Source organism: Neovison vison, chromosome 9 (assembly GCF_020171115.1).
Source record: "Neovison vison isolate M4711 chromosome 9, ASM_NN_V1, whole genome shotgun sequence".
Classification (NCBI taxonomy): domain Eukaryota; kingdom Metazoa; phylum Chordata; class Mammalia; order Carnivora; family Mustelidae; genus Neogale; species Neogale vison.
Window position 1 is genome coordinate 41,294,778 of NC_058099.1, and position 23,575 is coordinate 41,318,352.

Here is a 23,575-nt window from a genome sequence, read left to right on the forward strand (position 1 = left end):
AGGATAAATGAAATAGAGTAAAACATCAATGGTGAAATCTACTTTTTGATATGCCGGGGCTTACAGTAAAAGTCTTTAACGTTTCTCTGTGCTTAAAACTTTTCATAGTAACTTATTGGAAAATTCATGTGTTCATGATTACTTCTGTCCAAGTATATATGAATGAAAAACTGGAAGCAAATGACCTGGCTGGGTATTTGTACTAAGGAAAAAAAAAAAAGTTAGGTATGTTCATTTTTCTTGGTTTTTATAATTTCAGAACACTGTAAAAAATAAAGGCAAAATGGCAAACTTAGGCAAAAGGCAAAAGGCAAACTTAGCTAAGTTTGGTTTGAAAATAAATCCTTGATCAGAATAAGGGAGCATGGAGACTTGGACATTTGCCACATGTATGACTTTGTATAGATTATTTAGTTTTAAATTCCTTCTCAAGAACCGGAGACCAGCAATACTACTAACTTACTGAGTGTGCCATTAGGACTAAATGTTTTAATGAAGGTAAAATGCATAGGATTGGGTTTAGTGCCTTTTAAATATTGGCTAATATTTTTAGGCAATTGACATTTTACAAAACAATAATTATACAAATTGCTCTCCCTGCACCCCGAGTATTGTGTTCAGTTCGTATAGGTTGTGCCCTCTAATCCTGGGAACAAGATGAACGTCTTTTCTCCGACATGAACTTCGTATTTTCTTAAAGCCTGTTAAGTATTTTGAAGAGCTAGGAAGAGAAGCTCTGAAGCCTCATCAAAGGTACCATAGAGCCATAGCAGCCCTTGGAGGAAGTCAGAAGTAGTGTTGAGTTTTTCACAGAGCAAGCACACTTTGATCCTGCTCATTTAGAGAACAAAACAGACTTCTGTGGCCATTAGGCCATTAGCACTCCCTGGGGAGAGAACTTGATCAGGGATGAGACACTATGGAGAAACACGGAGCACAGAGGACAAGGCATCTCCTGAGGTTCAGGGCTGATTTTTGTGCTGTCATTGATTTCTTCACCTTGAACGATGGCTAGAGTCTATGTAAATGCAGCCCAGATCTCTCTACGCAGTTGTTTATAGCCCCAACTTTCAGACTTTTCATTACAGAAGGCTCATTTTCTCTTTCTGGGCTACATTTAGCACTGAGATGATAAATCGCATCACTAGGGTTGGAGGAGGTTCTAAGATTATAAATTGTAGTTGAAGTGCATGTCCTGTCCTTTCCCGAGGCCAGAGGAAAGAATATGGATGATTCCTTTCATTCATTTACTCCCTTTTTAGTAAACATGCAAAATACAATCCTGTGCTATCTTTGATGGATTATTTTGTAGGTACTCCCTAGCTATGGAATCCTGAACCGGATATATCCCTCATTTGGAAATCACAAGAGTATGCCGAGGCAGGGGTGTGCCTCAAGAGTCCTGATTTGGCTGCAGGGAGCTGCAAAGCTAGGGCCTATCTTCCAGGATGGGAAAATGAGAACGGAAAATAAACTTACATGCATCGGTCGTAGCGCTCGGTTCCATTCTGGCCATGGACTGGACTCCTGCTGGGGATGGTATGGTTGTTAGGTGGTATTGCCATTTTGAGAATTGTGCCTACCCCAGTTATGCCAAACTGATAGCATACATTATAGCTGGGTTTCAACTATTAGCAGCACTGAAATGCTTCCTAGCCAATAGATCCAAGTGAGCATGATTTTTCTCCATTGTTTCCTGATCATATGGTTTTCCTTAAAGACAGATATGTTGTTTCCTCCATCTCTGTACACTGGAGGTGAGTGACGGACATGTAGTGAATATTACATAAAGGTGTGTTAAGTGAATGAATGAATGAATGAATGAGCTATTCAGTGGGTTAAAGCCTCTGCCTTCGGCTCAGGTCATGATCTCAGGGTCCTGGGATGAAGCCCCGCATAGGGCTCTCTGCTCAGCAGGGAGCCTGCTTGCCTCTCTCTCTCTGCCTGCCTCTCTGCCTACTTGTGATCTTTCTCTCTCTGTCGAATAAATAAAATCTTTAAAATAAATAAATACATAAATAAATAAGTTACATGAATAAAACTTGTAAGTTGCATATTTGAAAACATTTTTATGTAAAATAATGATGGCTGAATTACCATCGGGCTCTCTGCTCAGTGGGGACCCTGCTTCCCCCTCTCTCTCTGCCTGCCTCTCTGCCTACTTGTGATTTCTCTCTCTCTCAAATAAATAAATAAAATTTCAAACAAATGGTGAGAACTATAATAAGCTGAATCTTGGAATTCAGTGTTGTGTGTGTGTGTGTGTGTGTGTGTATGAAAGAGACAGAAAAAGAAGGGAAAGTTGGAAAAATGAGAGAATACAAATGGTGAGGGATTTAATTCTTTGTCTTTTGAGGCATTTTTGCCCCCTTGGTTCTACAACTGTATGTCTCTTTTTCCCTTTTATTTTGTTCTCATTTCTACTCTTTAATTTGCCTATACCTCCCTGCCCATCTATCCACTGTACTCAAGTTACTTTAATGGTATCCAACCTCACTTCTGATCTCTGTTTTTTGTTTTGCTTTGTTTTGTTTTGTTTGTTTTTCACCTCAGCCCATTTCTTTTCCAGATCTTTCATCCACCTTAGTGGCCTCCAGTGACAGTAAAATATGATAGTTTTCCAGAAGGAGCTTTTCTTCTTTTCTTCTTCCTGTCTTCTAATGGTGGGACTGCTTCTCTGTTTTTCTCTTTCAGTACCTTCTCTACCTCCCAGTCTCATGGGTTTGTTTCTCATTTCCTTTCCAGAGATTTCCCAAACCTGTGCAACAAACTGACTCAGCAAACCTTGATGACTTGAGACTCCACAAGGGGCTGACGCACAACAGCATGCAAGTAGGGCAATGGGCAACTACAAAAGTAATGGGACTTAGGTAGTAAAAACCCTAAGTCTCCACGACAAGATTCTCCAAATGATTCCACTGAACCTTGTCCCATGTACCAGTCCCTGCTCTTTCCCTTTGCTTGTTGGTAGTTCTGAGCTCATCCTTCCATTATCTCTGGTCTTGACGTCCTCATTGGTTGAGTTTTCCCTCACTTAGATGTAGTTGCTGTAGCCAACCTCTCTGCTCTCTCCTCCTCTCTTCTCCCTTCTCCTTCCCTCCACTTTCCCCTCTTCTTTCACCCTCTCTTATCTTTTGTAGTACATCTCCTAGCAGTTCAAACTCCCTGAGGATTAAAGCATAGACAGTATAATAAGGGAGACTCACTGTACTGAATAGTAAGGCAGATGCCAATTCCTAGAGGGCTGTGTGTCTTGTCAAATCCAACCTGGTATTTTTAAAAAATTCCCCTCACATAGGAGAAGGTATAGGCATTCTATTTAAAAAAAAAAAAAAAAAATGCCTATACTTCTTTTTCAGTATGCAGTGTCTTTCTAGGATATCCCTGCTGCCATTTCAGATCTACTTTGCTATCACTGTATCTCCTTTACTCCCATTGTCTGAACTCATTTCTTGTCTTCTTGCCTGAATCTTCTGGATAGATGCTTTTGTTCCTAATTACAGCTTGGTTCTTTATTGTAGGGTCACCATTAAACAGTATCTTTAAATTTTTCTTAGCTCTGCATTCTACTCCCTGAGGTTGATCCCACGACAATGCTTAGAAACAGCTGTGTTTCTCAGAATCCAACACAAATTAAATGCAGAGAGTTCACACAGGTTCAGATAACACAGTCGTTAGTCTATGGTCTTTTTTTCCTTTTTTTTTTTTTTAAATAAGTATTGCCTTATTTATTAACTATTGCCTTATTTATTTTAACTAAAGGAGGAATATCATTAAGAATTTAAACTTTGGGGGTACCTGAGTGGCTCAGTAGGTTAAGCCTCTGCCTTTGGCTCAGGTCATGATCTCAGGGTCCTGGGATTGAGCCCCACATTGGGCTCTCTGCTCCCTGCTTCCCCTTCTCTCTCTGCTGCTGCTTTGCCTACTGCGATTTCTCTCAGTCAAATAAATAAATAAATAAATAAATAAAATCTTAAAAAAAGAAAAAAAAATTTAAACTTTGGAATCAGACAAACCTAGATTGGATGATAAGATTTGCCACTGGAAAGCACAGTGACTCTGAGAAAATGTCTGTAACTATTATAAATTTTGCTTTTTCCGTTGATAAAATGAACATGATAACAGCACCAACCTCATAGGCTTATTATGGGCAATAAGGTGCTGTAAGCAAAGAACTTAGTACATTATCTAGAACATTAAAAGTGCTAATAAACTGTAATTATCATCTTACATCTATTAAAATTGGTGAAATTGAGTTTACAGTAGTAAGTAGAAATTCTAGGACAGAGTAATCTATGAATGCATTTTCCAGTAAATTTTAAAATCTAGGTAAATTTGATCTCCCCAGATCTACCTCTTTTATGATGGTTCTGTTTTTTTTTCTTTTCCCATATAAAGAGATATAAACAATCAAAGTACCAAAAATGTGAAGAAGTGCTTCCCACCCTGAAAATGGAAGCCACTGAACTTGTATAAATTCAGATTTTATATTGTACAGATTGGGGATATTGGGAGATCTACAAGTATGGGCTTTATTACCACCACCTGGAATTGTGAAGCCTCACCTATAAAAGACAGACGATAGTCAAACAAGAATCATAAAGTTTAGGAGAATCTAGAGAATGCCACGCTAAAAGGAGAAACATATCTGTAAAATAAAACACTAATGTTTACTTCAGGCGCACCATTTTCATTCTGGTTCTCCTCCAAGGTAAAGCTCCCTAATTCTGCCAAATTTCACTTGCATAAGTTTGTATGTTACAGTTTGGCATTGCATGGGGGGGGGGTTGCTGGATAGCTAATTCTTATGATCTTCCTTTACTTTCCTAATCTTTCCAAAAGAAAATGTCCCCTTGTGCTCATTGACCTAAAAATGAAGTGTTGGTAAGTAAACAGTACCTCTTAGGGAATGCTTCACACACACATGCTGTATTTTAATGGGATGCTTAGTACATCCAGGATCTGAGTCGCAGACTATTCTCCATGGCTCTCAACCGTCTTGCTCCTGAATATGCTTACGCCAAACCCCTGGGAAACCGAAGCCGCGAGGGTTATTTTAGGGGACAATTCCCTATGCTGCCACTTGGTTGTACTATATTAAACAGTTCTTCTACTTGGAATTACAGAATCCTGGAGTCATAAGGGGTTTTAGAGAACACCAAGTTCAGCATTTCCTAAACCGTTTTCCAAGGTAATGCTATTATCGTTAAGAGATGGCAGTGTGAGCAAAATAAAGGGGGGGGGGAATCTGTGGCCAAACAATTTAGTTAAACATTAAAAAAAAATTATAGTTGGATCCCTGCAACTGTTACTGTGTAAAGGGGACTGCGAATCTAAAAAAAAAAAAAAAAAGGGGCACGAGATGTATAGCATTTCCCAAATCTAACTACATGACTTGCTTTAGTATCCTCTGGTACACAATCATCATGCCCCATAGTTTGGGAAATACCATCGTGATTCCACTCACTCCTTCATTTTACAGATAAAGAAACAGTGCCACTGTCAAGACAAAAGCCTGCCCTTTTACTTGAATAAAAGTCAGAGTCCCGTCTGAAAGTATGAAAAACTCACCAGAGCTGGCAGGAACACATGGACAGTACATCTTCCTATTTGGTATCATCACAGCGGGTCCTGGCAGCCCTTTCTGGCTCCCAGCACCTCCTCTCCCTCTTCACCCAATGTTACCTATCGCCCCATACAGCTTATGTTGCCTCCGTGGGTACCTGAAGCCAAAAACCCCTTTTGTTTCCATAGTGGAGAAGAGCAATCCAGAATTCCCATTGCCTTGTCATTGACTGCTCTGAAACCTGATCGCATTACCACTTCCTACTCGTTCATCTTGTTCCATGTGAACCGGAATATTGACACACGGATAGTGACAGAGGGCCATTTCAATTTTTAGACCTATTGCTTTCATTTTCACTTACAATGAATCTAGTATTGTGTCTTTCCTTGTATTTTGCAGCAGCGGTATTAAGATTTAGATATTAGTTGTTTTTTAGTTTTGTATTTAAATGCAAAAGTGGATTTAGATATTAGTTGTTTTTTAGTTTTATATTTAAATGCAAAAAAGTGTTTAAACCTGGACATGCAGGGGTGCCTGGTTGGCTCAGTCATTAAGCTTCTGCCTTTGGCTCAGGTCATGATCCCCCCTCTCCCTGGCCCCATTAAGCTTCCTGCTCATTGGACAGCCTGCTCTGCTTCTCCCTCTCTCACTCCCCATACTTGTATTCCCTTTCTCGCTGTCATAAGATCATGAACTGAGCCAAAACCAAGAGTCAGAAGCTTAAGGGACTGAGCCACCCAGGCACCCCAATACCTGTTGTTTTTAACAAAGAAAAAAATCATAAAGAATAGTTTAGATAGCTGTTGGAGAACAGGAAGAGGCAAAAGGAGGCCCTGAGGTTATACAGAGATGTGCCTACAGGAAGCAGCTCCTTAGGGATTGGGAAATCAAAGGAAGAATCAGGTTATGAGGAGCCTGGGAGAGGAACCCTGCAATTCTAAGGGCCACCCTTGGGGGTGGGGCTTAGGAACCAGTGTTGGGATCTGAAGAGCTCTAGGGGAGAGCTGTAGGCAGCTCAAGCTCAAGAATTCTCAGGAGGGAGTGCCAGCAGCCCAGTGCTGATGCCTTTGAGATGACAGAATGAACTTGTTCTGGAAGGGCCCAAAAATCTGTAGACAGAAACTGATTTCTGCTAACACAGTAAAAGGATGATTCCCAAGACAATACTGACAGCCAGTGAACATGAAGGCGTAAGTCCCTTTTCCCCTTTCTCCTACCCCTCAATCTCCCTCCAGTGCCCCCTATTATAAAACCCAAGAGGAAGTCAGCTGGCAAAGGAGAAATGTGGTGTGCAGAGACTGAGCCCCCAAATCTCAGTGCAGAATACAGAAGCTGGTTTGGGGGCTAGAAGATAGTAGCTTAAAACAGAACTCTTGCCTGGACTATTGAGGGGAAAATTGGAGCAGCCCTCTTTGTTTAAAGTCTGTACCTGAAGTGAACCTATTAAGAGGACTTGAGATGTCAATATTGTTTGGTGAACCCAGCGGACTCATTTTCATATCTAGTTTTCGGGAAGAGAGACTCACTTGTGCCTTCCAGTACAATTGTAATTACTGTTTTTGCAGAAATAGAAATCCGGGAAGCCGCCAGGAGATTGAAGCAACAGAATGTGTTCTAAAGTGACTAATTTAAAATTGATCATCCTGACATGCCTCCTTAAGCTTGAGATGTTTCACACAATCAGGTTTTTAGTGTTTTCGTTAGTGTGATTTGCATAACCAAGATTTTATTTAACTTTTTTTGTGGAGGGTTCTATTGTAATGAAACCAACATAGCTATAAAGGGATAGAGTTAGGCTGATGAATAAATGTGATTTCATTGTATTCTATGTGATTGCAGTGTAATTTTTTGCAATAAATTTGACTTCTGAGGTGTGTGTGTGTGAGAGAAAGACAGAAAGAGAGAGAGTGAGAGATAAAGCTAAGAATAACAACCATTAAAACTGCTAAATTTTTGCAATAGAGCATACCTGGGAAATTTATGAATGAGGTTTCAGTTTGCAAAATAGTCAAGGCTAGTATATGAATATATACATAATGATTAGATACATGAAATTATATATTTTTCATAATTAAAGTGATTAAAGGCAATGAATAAATATGTTTAAAAATCATATGATGGTTTTATGTAGAAGGACAGCTACAAGCATCCTAAGAAAAAAACGGTCTAATATTCAATTTATTTTTCTTTCTCTGACATACTTGCTACAACTTGTTGGCTCTCAGACTCTCTTTCATCTACCTACTGTATACTGAGAATTAGATCATTGATTTTGAAACAGATGACAGAAAACGCTCATTTGATGTGGAAATTGTCTTATACCCTTATTATTTTCTAATATCTATTTTAAAGTGCCCATTGACTTACAAAAACAAATAAAATGAAATTCATTATCTGAAAATACAAGCAATAGTGTCACCAGGGATGGGTACATCAAGTGGGATTGTGGCTCTGCGGTCTGGAAATACTATGTGGGATGTGTGTGTGTGTGTGTGTGTGTGTGTGTGTGTGTGTGTGTTTTGAGAATTAGAGCAAAAGCAGTCGGATGGAAACTAACATGAGGAATTTGAAATGAATACTGTTGGAAGGAGTTAAATTTTCTTCTATGTTCCCAAGAGTTTTTGTTTCATTTCACTTAGGGAATCTGTTGGAGATGGTTTCAAGATGTAGAAGTCTCATATGTGAAGTATCCCAAATGAAGTTGGAAAATCCATGCTGAAATCGTTTCACGTTCTGGTAAGATGCAGTGATTCTTAATATGTTGGCCTTTGGAGAATGTGATGAGGAATGTGCTTGTGTGTGTGTGTGTGTGTGTGTGTGTGTGTATGATGTATAAATAAAAAATTATAAAAAAAAATGATGAAGGTTTATTACCCAGTGCACAAGTTTGAGATTCAAAAACAACTCTCTCTCTCTCTCTCTCTCTCTCTCTTTTTTTTTTTTGTATTATTTTGCATGCAATAATCATTCTCTGGCTCCTTAGAGGAATGGGATACAATATGAAACTCAAATTTGTTATTATTAATTTCTTACTTTGTATACATGCTGTATTTCCATTAGTCAGTATGTCAACACGACAGCCCCAGGAATAGGTATTATTGCCCTCACAGTACAGATGTGGAAGATGGAAGTGCAGAGAAAGTAAAACCTTGTTCCAGGTCATGCTGCTAGTACATGGCACAAGAGTCACTTTCTCCTGCCATGCTGCCCCTAGACTTTCTGTTAGGTGAGGACCCAAAGAAGTAATGTAGGTTGAGGAAAAGACCTTCAAGTTTTAAAATGTAATTTAAAAAAGAGTTGTAATTGCCTTCCCTCAGTTAGAAAACTGATGTGAAGGAATTTCCTTTATATTTTTACTACTCTTGAAAAGTGAAAGATTTCTGTAAGTTGTTGAGTAGTTATATCGATGATGGGGTTTCAAAGAAATTGAAAGTTACAGAAAAACTGACACAGGAAAATGTGTGTTGTAATTTTCCCATTCACCTTTGCTGTAAAATGAGAATTTGTGGCAGGCTTCCTTCCCCTATACAAATACCCTGTCGTGGCTGATGACATAGTTTAATGGAACTAGTACTAATTCTTTCTTTATACCTAACTGGCCTACAACTTGAATAACTTGAGTCTCATTTCCCCATTTTTTACTTGTATCATGAGGTTGTTGTAAGAGTCCATGGAAATAAGACATAATATACGGAAAGCACCTACAATTCTGCCTGGCACAGGATGTATATTCAATAAATAGAAGCCTTATCAAACACCTATGCATAAAGATTTGTAATTAAAGGAATGTTTATATGAAATATTCTCTCCATTCAACATTACGTTAATTTAGGCTCAAGCGTATTTTATTTGTGTAGAAGACATTTATTTGGGGCAGTTGCAGATTGCTGATTGAAAACTTAAGAATTCCAGTACAATTAAATGCATTCACTTATCAATGGTAGAATGCATGCTCTTGTGTTCTAGAGGCTCAAAAGAACCATTAGACTTAGTTGACCTAACTATCCTACCTGAACATTTTCAAACACATTTCCTCTGGTGATTGCAAACCAGTTAACCACTGTGCTCCTGTGAGTCAGATTTGCTTGGGTTATTCAACAGTGACTGACACCCTGGGAGGCTGTAAAGCATTCTCTGTGTGGCCTTCTTGCTTACTGAGTCTTGCTTCTCTATTGGTAATAATCAGCAGCATTTCAATGGGAGCAGATACCATGCCTGCAGTTGAAGATTACATTTTAACTCTGTGTTGTGAAAAGGGGGGGGGGCAATTTTCAATGTGAGCTTCTGAGAAGCAGCCTTCAGCCATCCTCAAGTCCCAATGTGTTTTCACTTTTTGATGGTGCAGTAAAAGCCTGTGAAATTCAAGAATGCAATGAAGATATGAGGCCAGAGTCTCCAGCATAAATAGACAAAGGCTCCCCGCACAGCACCGTGGGAAGGGAATGTAGGCCAGTCTTAAACTATTTCCGATTAGTCTGCATCCTGAAAACACCTGCAAAATTGCCCATGTCCCTCCTACGCGGCATTACTTCTCCATTCAGGAGTTTTGCATTTGGACCGAAGCTCCCAAACAAACATTCCCAAGTTTCCACCTTACATCCAGTTTTGACTGGGGTTAAAAGGTTTTTGTTGTTTCTTAGGGACAGTATTTTTGTTACATATGGCCTCATTTCCCTTTTGCTCTGGAATAACCCTATATTTGCTTCATGTCTTACTCACTCTAAGATAGTGAGTTATTATCCTCTTTTAACCTCAGTATTCTCATCGTAATGTGGGGATCATAACAGTTACACTGCAGACATTTAAAGTTCACAGAGAATATGTGTACGTCACCCACTGCTCGGAACATCGCTGATGAGCTTACACGGTAGTGAGATATGTAGGTGTATTCACTAGCATTCTATTCACTAATTATCAGGCCAAGGAAAACAAGACTTTTACCTTAGGTTTGTTCATAAGCCTTTTCATATTTACATTTCTAGGCCATTTGTTCTCAAGCTCTAAAGTGTTTACAATAACCTGGAGAGCTTATTAAATAAGTAAGGAACAGGAGGTTGTTTTCAGGATCTTACTTCCATAGAACACGATGGGGTTGGGTCCTAACACCCACATTTTGCCATTAACTGAGGCTTAGTATTTTTCTTTCTTGAAGCTTTAAGTTTCACATATTCTAATTCTGAAGTATTATTGTTGTAGGTCAAATTGAACAACTTCAGGAACAGTTACAACAGTAACTAAGAAACAGTTGAGATTCAGAAACGATTCTCTAGGACACCTGGGTGGCTCAGTGGGTTAAGCCTCTGCCTTTGGCTCAGGTCATGATCCCAGGGTCCTGGTATCGAGCCCCACATCAGGCTCTGTGCTTGGCGGGGAGCCTGCTTCTCCCTCTCTCTGCCTTCCTCTCTGCCTCCTTGTGATCTCTCTTTCTCTCTCTGTCTCTGTCAAATAAATAAATAAATAAATAAAATCTTTTAAAGAAAAAAAGAAAGAAAGAAAGAAAGAAATGCCTCTCTGCACTTAATTTGCAAGTAGGGTGGATTCCATGAACATACAAGTTGATAGAACAAATAAGGGTTACATATATAAAGCTTAAAAAATGTAGGGTTAAATACATAAAATATTGTCTTAGTTCATAACAGCTGGGGTTCTGATTTGGCTGATACTTACTGAAAACCTTCTAATAACCAATGGATTTCATAATGCATTCGTTTATCAAATCTTAATTCTGGTCCTTCTCAGTAGTTAATATCCCCCTTCTACAGATTAATAAAAAGAGGGTTATAGAAGTTACTGTCGCATCAAGTTCTGAAGTTAGGAAATGATAGGGCCAGGTCTCAATCTTGGCATCATGTCAGTGTGCAACTACAACAGCTGCTTCGTAATCCTAGGATAATTCAATTTTTCAGTCATGAGAGGTTTTGTTTTATGGCAGCCAACAACATAAGCACATATGGGAACAATCAGCCTGCATTTGTTTTGTGTAAGCTTCCTAACACTTAATTCACCCTCACCTGCTGAGTCAGACTTTGAAAGGCATCAGCGGAGTGGGCTTATTTCATCTGCTCTGTAAGCTACTCAGAAATTCTCTGAAAAAAATGTCACCTATCTTCTGCAAATTCTTGTTGTTTTTCACCAATGTGCTTGTTGATTTTCATTAATTCTGCTGAGTGTTTGAATATCCTTTCTCCGTTCAAATGACTATGAGAGATCCCCCCCCACCCCAGTTCAATAGCGGGGCATATAATGTCCCTATGAATGATGTTTCTGGTCTCCTTTGTACCTCGGTTTGGCTGTTTGTGTCTATGTTCTAGCCAATGTAATACGAAGTACAATAGTATCTGCTATTTCTTGGTCATATCCTTATGGGGTGGATATGCATCTTCTTTCTTCCTCTGGTAACTTGGAAACTGAATGTGGAATGGGATATTCTGCTGAAATCTTGTACCTTACAGACCAGGACAACTATCTGAAGGTGGTAGAACAACAAAGAAGGAGTCGGGCTTCCTGGCTTAATTTATAGAGCGGAACGGTCCAGGATTGTTTCGACACTGAATGATGTGAAAGATAAATAAGCTTCACTTGTTTAATCATTGCCATTGAGCCATTATACATGGTGGGACATGCGTCCTAAGGAATCGATGTGTTCTTCTGCAAATGTGTTACCCACTGAATGCCTGGCATACTGTGACTCCTTTGGGAAGTCAATCATAGCCTGAAAAGAAGCAGAGGACCCTAAATGAAGAACACTGTTGTAGTTAGTCACATATTGTGTACCTAGATTTTGAACCATCTCACCTCGCCCATTTTATTCTGTTCTGACCACCTTCTTCCAGCCCTGTTTTTCTTTCCGTAGATCCTCTTCTAGGACGATACATAAATGTGATACTTTTTAAATTCTTCTTGCTATGGCATCTCTCTTTCATGCATTCACAGTGTGAAGAAGGCGGGTGTGAGACCATAAGAATAATGAATCCTGAGCAGACCTTCAGGTCCTGGTCCTGCTTAGAAACATTCAAAGTAAACTTTTTAAAAAACACGTCAGGCTACCCAAATAAAACTTAGCTACAGACGACATGAAGAGGATTTCTTAGATTTCTGATACGTTGTTAACAGTGTCCAAATCCACACAACCTGTAAGATTTTCTTCATCGTCCCTTGCCTTTCACCTAACGCCTCCTCTGGTCTATCCTCATTTGCATGCAGGACAAAACGAAATTTTATTTTATCACATTTAGTATGTCTCCTTGGATCTTTTTTAAAGAACACTTTAAATCTATAGTTACTTCCCTGGTAGCCAAAGAATGCCTTTGTGTCTTATGGATGCAGTGTTCTTCTAGCTCCATAATCTAGCCTTGAGTTATTAATTCAGTTACAGTTTTGCTACAGAGAATGCTCCCTACGTGCTCCCTACAAGGATTGTTTGTTTTGACACTCAAGGACCCTGCCTGAGACCCCTTGGATCTTTATCTTGCCCCCTTTCCTTTTTTAGTAACATATAATGTGTTATTAGCCCCAGGAGTACAGGTCTGTGAATCACCAGGTTTACACATTCCCTCCACCCCTTTTTAAAAGATTTTATTTATTTCCAGAGAAAGAGTGAGAGAGAGAGGGAGTGAAAGTACAAGGAGAGGGAGCTGCAGGCAGAGGGAGAAGCAGGTTCCCCGCTGAGCAAGGAGACCGATGCCAGATGTGAGGCTTGATCCCAGGACCCTGGGATCCTGACCTGGGTTGAAGGCAGACCTTTAACTGCCTGAGCCGCTCAGCTGCCCCATCTTGCCCCTTAATACTAGAGTTTGTGTGCCTTCTGACTAGCAGAGTGCATGCTTAGTATACGCCTCATACTTAAAATATCCAGTATTTTATGATTCTCTTTATCACTCCCTTGATGCTGCTTCTGTTTTTGAACATACTTGCTAGTACTTTCAACTCCATGCTCTACATACAGTATCTCATTTAATTCCCCTAAACTGCTGAGGTGTAGGTATAATGACTGTACTCTAGTAACTCACTTGGCAAACATTTTCTTAGCTCTTGTGTCATGCATTGTGTTTCAGGCAAAGGGAAGGAGAAGCCAGTTGCTCCCTTTCTGAGAGGGAAGATTAACAAAATAAGTAAAAACAAACAAAAAACCAAACAAACCCCTCCCCCCCACACGCAAACCACAACATCTTTTAAGTGTAACATTCTACAACTTAAGCCTTAGGCAAACTACCTTTTAAGTGTCATAGTATAAAACTTAAGTCTTAGGGGTTAGAGAGCTGGAGAGAAGATTGCTCAGTTTTATTGGAAGAGGAAGAAGGGGCTAAGATCAAAAAATATTTCATGGACATTCTACTTCATTTGAATGTGGAAATATAAGGAGACAGTCTCATATGTTTTCCATCATGGCACAGCTAGTTAATGGCAGAAGAGGGGCAAGAACCCATCCCCAGGTACTTCTGAAGTCCTAGCCCGGGCAGTCAGCATTCTTGCTGCAGAGTTCTCTGGGTTTGGCTATTTTTGTATTTGAATGCTATCCGCAAGTCGGTACTCTGCCCCCACCCCCTCATCACTCTTCCCCTTGCTTCTCATGCTTGCTTCTCAGTTATAGTCATACTCTAACTTAGGTGGCAGAGATGATATACAAACTCAGATGTTTTGCAAGGAAACAACTTCCAAATCTTGAGCTTCCATATGGACTCTTTCCTAAAAGTGGTCCAAATGAGATTCCACGTATGGAATGCCAGTCCTGCTTCCCACCTCCCCTTCACAAATGCTCCTCTTTCACTTTGCAAAACAAAGGCAAGCTTCTAGCTCTTGGCATTACTTCCTGGGGGAGGCCATCCTGGGAGGAAACATCTCAAAGATAATCAACCAGGGGAAGATCCAAGAATAAAGGATAGCCTCCATAGGGACAGTTCCAGGAAAGCAAAAGTAAGGGGTTCAGGAAACAAAGGAGGAACATCTGATTTCATTCAGGTGGAAAATCCGTGTTGTGCTATTGTCCTAATCTACCTCTTGTCTGCCGCTTGATCAGCCTTCTGTTCACCCACCGTACCTTCCTTCAGATTCCCTCTTAAGGATGGAAGCTTCAAATAACTATATACTCAAGGTTTTACAGTTTTAAAGAATATATATTTATAGCGTGTGTCAAGTATGTAATAACCCCAAAATTACATGCTCTGGAGGCATACAAACATAAGATAAATTTGTGTTTGATGTCAACTTTCAAATGTGTGTGTGTGCGGGGGTTTTTTTTGTGTGTGTGTGTGTGTGTGTGTTTTCCAAGTTATTTCAAAGAAAAATATATTTGAAGACCTCCTCCCAAGTGTAGTTGCTTTTCTGCGGAGCTGCTGAGGGAGGGTAGAAGGAGACATATGCCCATGTCTCCATCACTTCCTACCTCCAAGCATTTTTGGGTTTATTCTTGATGTTATTGGATATTTGCCTTTGGGATAATTCAAACGTGAATAGCAACCCTTAGAAGATAAATATTACCCAAGTATTTTATAATGCTATTATTCTGTTGCTGATTTGCCATAATTTTTTTCATTGAAAAAATTAATACGTAATTCATAGGCCACTTATTTTATCTGAGTTTAAAAACACTGATGCCTATAAGAGGTTTTAAGACATATGTATCAAATGAGTGAATAAAGGAATCCTACTGTAAAAAGCAATATGATAAGAGGTTTAGATCTTTTTTGAGAACGTGAGAGTAATTATACTATTCTATGTGTGAGCATTTGTCTAATTTTGAAGATTTACTTTCTGATTTAGTGAGCTTACTTTATCTTGGCTGGGCTTATCACACAGTATTAGATGATTTAATTGCGTAGTATCGTTATCGTGTGCAAGCCAAGGAGGCACTTGTGGTATTGTCATCATATGTCGCTCCAAGCTGTATCACACATCGCTGAGAAAGGAGTAAGAGGAAAGCCTGTTTCTTCTCAGTTTTGAGGAATGACAGTAAAATTGTAATTGCGGCATAATTAAATCTGTATATCTAAATGCTGATAAATTCCCTGCTGTCTGAGAATTCAAAAGAAGTGTCAGGACTCTCAGCCCTCTCTGGCACTGGTCACAGTCTCTAAGTTGTTTTTTTTTTTTTTTTTTTAATAGCTTTGGCAGCTAATGACTAGCTTGAAAACTTTCAAGAGGATTTTGCCACTTTATATCCCATATTAAACTCCATTACTGAATCAGGTTATTTCCCTTCAGCTGTATTTTTTTCTTTCACTTTCTTTTCTCCTCCCACCCTCCCCTTCTCTCTCTTTTTTGTGGGGAGGAAGAGTGGCGGTAATTTGGGGTGAAGAGGTAAATATGAGTGTTCCTTTTAGGATGCATTAGTCAATTTTCTTCTTTTCAGGGCCATTTAAAGCAGGAAGTGCATAAATAAAATTAATTGCATAACTCTCTAGACACCTGTCAAAACCTTGACATGTGCAGTCCCTATAATTGGCATTGTATATTCAAAGTTAAGTTTTGCAAACAGCAGGAGCAGGAGCTGCATGAGAGCTGCCTGTTAAATAGGGGTAATCTGCAGTAAATGGAGGGTCTGTCAGCAATCCTTCATAGTTATAGCAGCCCCTAGCCAGAGTCTTACAAATCCGCCTTCCTCATTCTGATTTCTTGCACATGTACATACACAAAGTCTTCGGGCCTGTTTTATGATTTCATTAGCCACTGCAGTCTTGTTAAATGTCATGGCATATATCCAAAATAAAACAACTGTTAGATAAGATAATGCTAGCTTCAATGACAAACAAACCCCAAGATTTATAATAGTTGAAGCAGCAGAAAAAGTTATTTCTTTGTCATTTAAGGTCAAAATTAAGGTGGCTGGTACATGGTCAACTATTGCTTAAGTAAATAGTCAAAGATCTGGTCCCCTTCCATTTCGTGGCTTGCTGTTTTTAAAAATGTGACTTTTGAGATCATCCTGTTTCATTTCATTTAGCTGGTAGAGGGGGAAATGATAAAGAAAACACGTAGGGGTTTTTGTGCACCAGGCTCAGAAGTGGTAGACCACACTTTCACTCGTGTTTCGTTGGCCAGAACTCACCAGTACAGTGGAGGCTAGGAAAAGTAGCCTACTTTTGTGATCGGGAAGGACACATTATACTGGGCAAATAGCTAACCAGGATCATGTAAGACTTTGAAACTGCAGTCGTCAGTAACTGTATAGAGAGGAAGATGACCAAAAGTATAGGCAGACACAGGGAATGGAGAAATTATAAAACGTAACATAGTACTTCACTAATGATTTTTATAATTCTATTGATCTACTCATGCAGAGTGAAGAATGTTGATTAGTTTTGCAGCTATCAACAACTGAAACAGTCACAAACCATGCTGGGCCCCATTAATACAGCTTAATTCTTACAAAGACTAAAGGAGAAGTTGGTGTATTTATTCTTTTTTGTTTTTTAAAAAATTTTATTTATTTATCAGCCAGAGAGAGAGAGAGATTGAGAGAGGAGAGTAAGCACACAAGCAGGGGAAGTGGCAGGTAAAACAGGCAGAGGGAGAAGCAAGCTCCCCATGGAAAGGAGCCAGATGAGGGACTCCATCCCAGAGTCTTGGGACCATGACCTGACCCGAAGTCAGACGCTTCACCATCTGAGCCACCCAGGTGCCCCCTGTTCTTATTTATTCTATTTCTGAATCTAGATTGGATTGTAGAAGACTGCAGGTCTTAAGAAAGGTAAATATCAGCTTTTAGCTCAGAAAGAATTCAGAAGGGTGGAGATAGAAATGCACTGCAGTCAATCATTCATTTATCCTCCACATGTTTATTAAGTACCTCCTATATACCAGATACTGTATTTAGCCTTGAAGACAGAAAAATTAGTCAGATAGAACCTTTGCTCTGAAAACTTCACATGTGAGAGAAGCAAACCTGTAAAGTAATAAATAATTATATTATCACAGTTATGCTTCTATAAAGACATAGTTGGGGGAGTAATTACCTCTGCCTAGAGATATCAGGGAAGACTACATAGAGTAGAAGCCATTTAATCTGGGGCTAGAAGTATGGGTCCTTTCAGGCAAAGGAGATACTTTTAAGGAGTTTTAAATCCATGGTCAATTATATGAAAATGCATGGAAGCCCAGGGGAATGAAAGAAGATGATATAAGCAGAAGCAGGAAGGTCTTTTGCATTCTGGGAAACAGGGGCTTTCTAATAGGATGTTGGTACCTAGAAAGCCAGTTTGTGAACAATGACACCAACCTCCAGCACAATTGGGATAGTAGGTCTTTGAGGAAATTCCCAACTGAGGGAAGAGTGAATGATCACTTCTTCATCTCAGCATCTTAGAGTCTTTAATAGCATTCTAGCTGCAGATCATAAGGCAGTCCTCCTCACTTACCCCATGATCACACTTTCTGAACCGCATGTGTTCCCAGGCAACTGGGAAAGGGATATACAGCTACACAGGTAGAATTTGTTGAAATTAGATAAGTATAGGAAAGTAATGAAAAAAAAAAAGTTTGTTGACATTAAATAGAAGTTGGCTGTACATAAATATGACAGATCACAGTGTCCTGCTACTGAACAGTCCTTATTTAGTGGTTCAGTTTCTTCCTGAGATCTCTTATTTTTTAACATTATGTATTACAGGAAAACAGGATGAGCAAAGTCATGGAGATATGAAATAGAACAGTGTGTGTTATAGTATATAGTATGTACTGCTCAGAGTAAAATATGAGAGGAGAGAGATGGATTGAAGAAGGAATAATTAAGTACAGAAGAACCAAGCTTAAATATTTGGAAAATTCTCAGCTATCTACACTGTGAAAAATGAGAAAGCATATTTTAGAGACAATAGCAAGGTGTGGCTAGAAAATCACTTCAAGAAGGGATTATCTCTGGATTTTTATCAGCCATCCCATCAGACCTCAGGAATAGAGAGAGGATTATAACAGCCTAGACAGTGACTGCTGATTTGAAAAGGGAACATAGGCTGAATGAAGTAATGGAGAGCTTTTGGATTTCTGGGATTTTACAGGGCAAGAGGATAGAGCTCTCCACTACCCAGGTGTGAACACTCCTTGTCCTTCAAGAAAAGGAAAGAATGACTCTGAGGGTGATTCAGATATTAGCTCAGGGCCTTAGAGGCAAGGCCACCACCCATGGCCAAAGGGGCAGATTCTCCATCAAGTGCTGACGAGGTATGACCTCTGCCCCAGTGAGACTGGAAGGTGGGGCTCCTGCCCACATAGACCTGGAGGGCGGAGCATAAAGCCGAAGAGGATTATTCTCGAGTCTTAATATTTAATGGAATATGCCTTGTTAGGTTTTGGACTTGAAACTATTCTCCCTTTCTTCTTTCTGACATCTTCCTTTTCGAATGGTATTGCTAATCCCGTGTTTGTTCTACCACTATATTTTGGAAGTACATAACTTGTCTTGTCTCATAGATTCACAGTGACTAAGGAGTTTTCCCTCAGGATCGGTCATACATAACATCTTACCCTTACCAGATGTAGATGATATGTAGATAAGACTTTGGACTTGGAGTTGATACTGGAATGGGTTAAGATACAGGGGGCTGTTGAGATGGGATGAATTACTATGCTCCTGAAGGACATGAATTTTCAGGGGTGTCAGAGAGCAGAATGTTACGGACTGAACCCATTCCTTCCAAATCCATAAGTTGAAGCCTAATTCTCAATGTGACTGTATTTACAGATGGACCCTTTAAAGAAGTAACTAAGGTCAATGGAGGTCATAGGGATAGGGTCCTAATCCAATAGGAATGGTTTCCTTAAAAGAAGAAGAGACACCAGGAGTGTGAACACATAAAGAAAAGGCTATGTGAGGACACAGGGGGAGGTACCAGAGGCAAGCTAGGAAGAGAGCTCTCATCAGAAACCAAATCTGCCAGAGCCTTGATCTTGGATTTCTAGCCTCCAGAACTGTAAGAAAATGAATTTCTGTTGTTTAAGCCACACCAGCTCTGGTTTTTATTACAGCAGCCCTTGCTGGCTAATACAATGTGTTCAAATGTGACTGACTAGTTATGTAATAATAATAAGAAGAATATTATTAGTAGTATTAGTAGTATTACTAACCACCTACCAGGTAATATACCAAGCCCCATATATATATTATCTCATTAATATACTCAAAAACCCTTGGTTAATAGCTGTTGTTATCAGTATTTTATAGAAAAAGTAGTTCAGGTGAAATAAGAAAATCACTGTATTCCCAAGCAGTAGAGAACTCATTGTCATTCCACTGTAATAAATCTCCATGTGACCATCTGCAATGAGTTTAACTTCTCTGAGTTTCAGTCTTATCATTCATTAAGTGATAATGATATGTATTCTGCTCTCTTTTGAGGGTTATTTGCCTGGTTTAAATAAAATAACAAGCAAGCCCATTCTATGCACTCAAGTCATGAATATCTTCATCAGCATCAATATCATATGTTTGTGATCTTCTGTGTCCACTCAAATCACTGACCTTTCACAAGACTTGTCTCAAGACCTCACAACCACTGTTGTCAAATTACCTTCCTCAGAATTCTCACATGTAGCCTTTGTTCTGACCGCTGACTTGTCATTAGAAAAAGGGTTTGAACATAAAGCTTTCATGGCATTCATTTCAGGTGGTGAAAGAAGATTAGTTTCCTATTGATTTCACTGAATTTTGACCTCTGAAGGATATTAATAGAAATATTGTGTAAACTTATTTGTCATGAATAAAGGGACTGGACCATGAAAGAAATTTATCGGTTTTAATATTAATTGTATTCATGTTGAGTTCCATGCCTTTTTCTGCTTTGCTCTCTGTCTTTGTAGAACAAAATATGTATTTTGTCTAATATGATTCTATTTTTATACATTTTAATTAGCTACTAGAATGTAGTACTTTCTTTGTTTTTCTAGTAAAGTCTATCTCTGTCTTTTTCCCTTATGTTATAATAACTTTCTTTTTAAAGATTTTATTTATTTATTTATTTGACAGAGAGAAATCACAAGTAGATGGAGAGGCAGGCAGAGAGAGAGAGAGAGAGAGGGAAGCAGGCTCCCTGCTGAGCAGAGAGCCTGATGTGTGGCTCGATCCCAGGACCCTGAGATCATGATGAGCAAAAGGCAGCGGCTTAACCCACTGAGCCACCCAGGCGCCCCTATAATAACTTTTTTTGAACTTTATTGTAGCAGAAGGTTTTTCAATTTCTGGCAAACAATTGAATTATAAAGTAATCATAAATTTAACAATAAGAAACAACTTTCAAAGATGTTAAAACTAATGAAGATTAAAACACACACACACACACCTATAATTAACCCCTTTATACATCCAAAGCACATATTCCCTGGCCAGATTGGTTTAGATATAGCTGCTGATTGTTTTTTATCAAATGAATATGAACAGAATCCTCACTATGCCTATTTTGACCCTCATCATTAATATTAAGTCTTCCCACTTTGTATACAAATAGAAAAAAAAAGGATTTGAAGTGTTTGTATACATCAAGACTTACCATATTGCATTATCTAACTTTTATGTTGCTTCTTCCTTACTATCCCAGTCTAAGTCTTTTTCTATATTTTAACTGTAGGAGAGCAACAAAATGGAATAAGAAGAAAAAAAAAAGGTCATATGCACTAAGAGCTCTTTTTAACACAGAATGGTTTGACAGTTCTGTTTGAGACCACTTGTGATTTAAAAAAAAAAAAAAATTCGTGCTGTTATCCTATCTGAATGCCTTCATAATTGTAAAGTTATTGGGAAGTTTGAAAAAGGAGAATCCTTTATCATGAAAAAGGTATTAATCCTTAATGTCAGTTGCTGAAAATATCTCCTAAGAACTTCTAAGCCACAAACATATACTCATCCTCTTTGGTATTTTTTTGTATTTAATTTTGGGAGAAAAAAAAAAGTATTTTTAAAGCAAAAACCAACGACCAGTATTGATGAGTATCATTCTCTTGGATTTTTGACACAGTTTCTCTTAAGGAAAGAATTATAAAATGATGTTATAATTCTTTGGCAAAATCAAAACCAGTATCAAACCTCATATCTCAGGAAACAGAGAACATTCTCCTTTAAATGGACAGCATTGTTATCATGATGGATTTATTTAGCAGACAATAGCTCTATTACTGAGGCAATCTGAATTAATCTGAAATTGAATCACCCCTTGCACAAACTGGGTAAATTGAAGCAATTTTAGATTAAGACATATAAATATCATGTTGTAAACCTTAAACTGAATTCAAAATAAACTGAACTCTTTATTGTTTTACATTTTTATCCTTTTCCTTGTTGCAAATAGCAGAGTTAATGAGAATTTTTTAAATGTATGGAAGTGTATGTATGCTGGAATACCAAATATAGATATTTGGTATAAATGATACCTGAACTTTTTTAGCAATTGAAACTATTTCCTTCTCCTTTAACACAGAAAGTCTCATTTTTATCATACTCAGAATGAAATTGTTTACAGCTTGTGACAGAATGGAAAAGACATAAGCCCTTGACATCAAAGTTATTAGTCAACTTGTCAGTCAAAGTCAATTAAAGAAGATGCACAAAAAAAGGCATTTATCTGATGGACCTTCCTAGCTTGTATTAGTCATTTAGAGGCTCTTTCTAAGAGACTCATTAGCTTGTCTATTTGCAAATGATTGCCAGTATCTGGGCATACTGCCTTTTGGTTCTTTTTTTTGCTGAAGGATAATGTTCTCTTGAAAGACAGCCATGTTGATCAGCATAAAGCAATGTAAGAGGAGTTGAAAGTTATGTGTGTGGACCAAAAATGATTCAAAGAGAAATAAAACATGTTTCAGTAACCAGGGATGGCTACTTATTAAATAGTTAGCATTTTCACAAAGCCTAATGTATTTTCCTCCCCAAATCTTCACAGTGACCAGGAAGAACTGGTCAGTCCTGTCAGTCTAGGTATTTCTGTATCCTCATAAAATCTTTGGTGCCTGCCTATGTAAGCAGAAAGAGTTAGGGGTTTCCAAAAGATGAAAGTGAAGTAATTTTGGCCTCCCAGCTGTTTTCCTTGATCTGTGCCTATTTGCCCAAGCACACTTGTTGCAGAACTTTCTAGGAGGTGTCGGAATTTAAAAAAAAAAAAAGGCAACATTTTCAGTAGTTAAGGATTTTAAGAGAACAAAAGGAATGCAAAAATTAACAATTTCAACCAGGCCTGGAAATAGCCTCACTGGATCAGAGACAATAATTAAATCAGCCATAAGTCTCCCAGTGCTGTCTCAAAAGTAAGTAAGGCCCCACATTTTTTACCTGAGATCACCAGCTCAAGACCTCCACAGAGCTTGCCTATAGCCCCTTCCTCTTTTTCCAGCTGTTACCTTTCTTCATTATAATATTAAAGTTTCTGCCTTAGGAGGGATATAAGCTTCATTAACATAACATAGAACGTCTGTATAGGCTTATTTTCTAACTACAACTGAGCAACCTTATGCCCACATTTTCCTGTAATGACAAAGTTCCCTTTTCTGAATATTCATCCTAACCCTACATCAAAGAAAGCTACCACTTTTACTCTGAGGGTCAGAGCTCTAGAAATTATGCCCTGTGATTGCTTTATTTGCTTCAAATAAAGTTTCCTTTGTGTGACAGCCCCACCTGGTATAGTCTTGATCTGTAACTCACCCAGGAGTGAACTCACATTAGTTGAGTTACACCTGTAGACCTACTCTATAGACCCATCAGATTTCTGTCCCTGTAGCATATACACGGATATTTCTTCTCTTGCTTCAATCTTGTCAATGTGTGAACGCAGAAGGAACAAATTAGTTAACACTAAGAAATATGTTTGGAAATGGCTATGGATGAGTTAGTAAAGAGTTCTTATGGGGAGTAAGAGAGTTTAGAAATACCTGGGTCTATATTCATAAAGCTTTGTAACAAGATGTTGGCAGGAAGGAGAAGAGACCAGAATGAGCTTCTGGATCTTGACTACAAACAGGATATGGTAGGAGGAAACACAGGCTTAGTTGGAGAAAGGTTGCATTTGAGAGGCTTGTTAGACAATTAGAGGA

General features: G+C 38.7%; 1 protein-coding gene across 2 annotated transcripts in view; it reads left to right on the plus strand.

Moving 5' to 3' along the window:
* LINGO2 (leucine rich repeat and Ig domain containing 2) overlaps window positions 1–23,575 on the plus strand; it is a 1,191,160-nt gene that overhangs the window by 221,847 nt on the left and 945,738 nt on the right. For both annotated transcript variants that reach the window (XM_044265545.1, XM_044265546.1), the window contains exon 2: window positions 8,206–8,302. The gene's annotated coding sequence lies outside the window, so the exon portion shown is untranslated. The remainder of the gene's footprint in view (window positions 1–8,205; window positions 8,303–23,575) is intronic.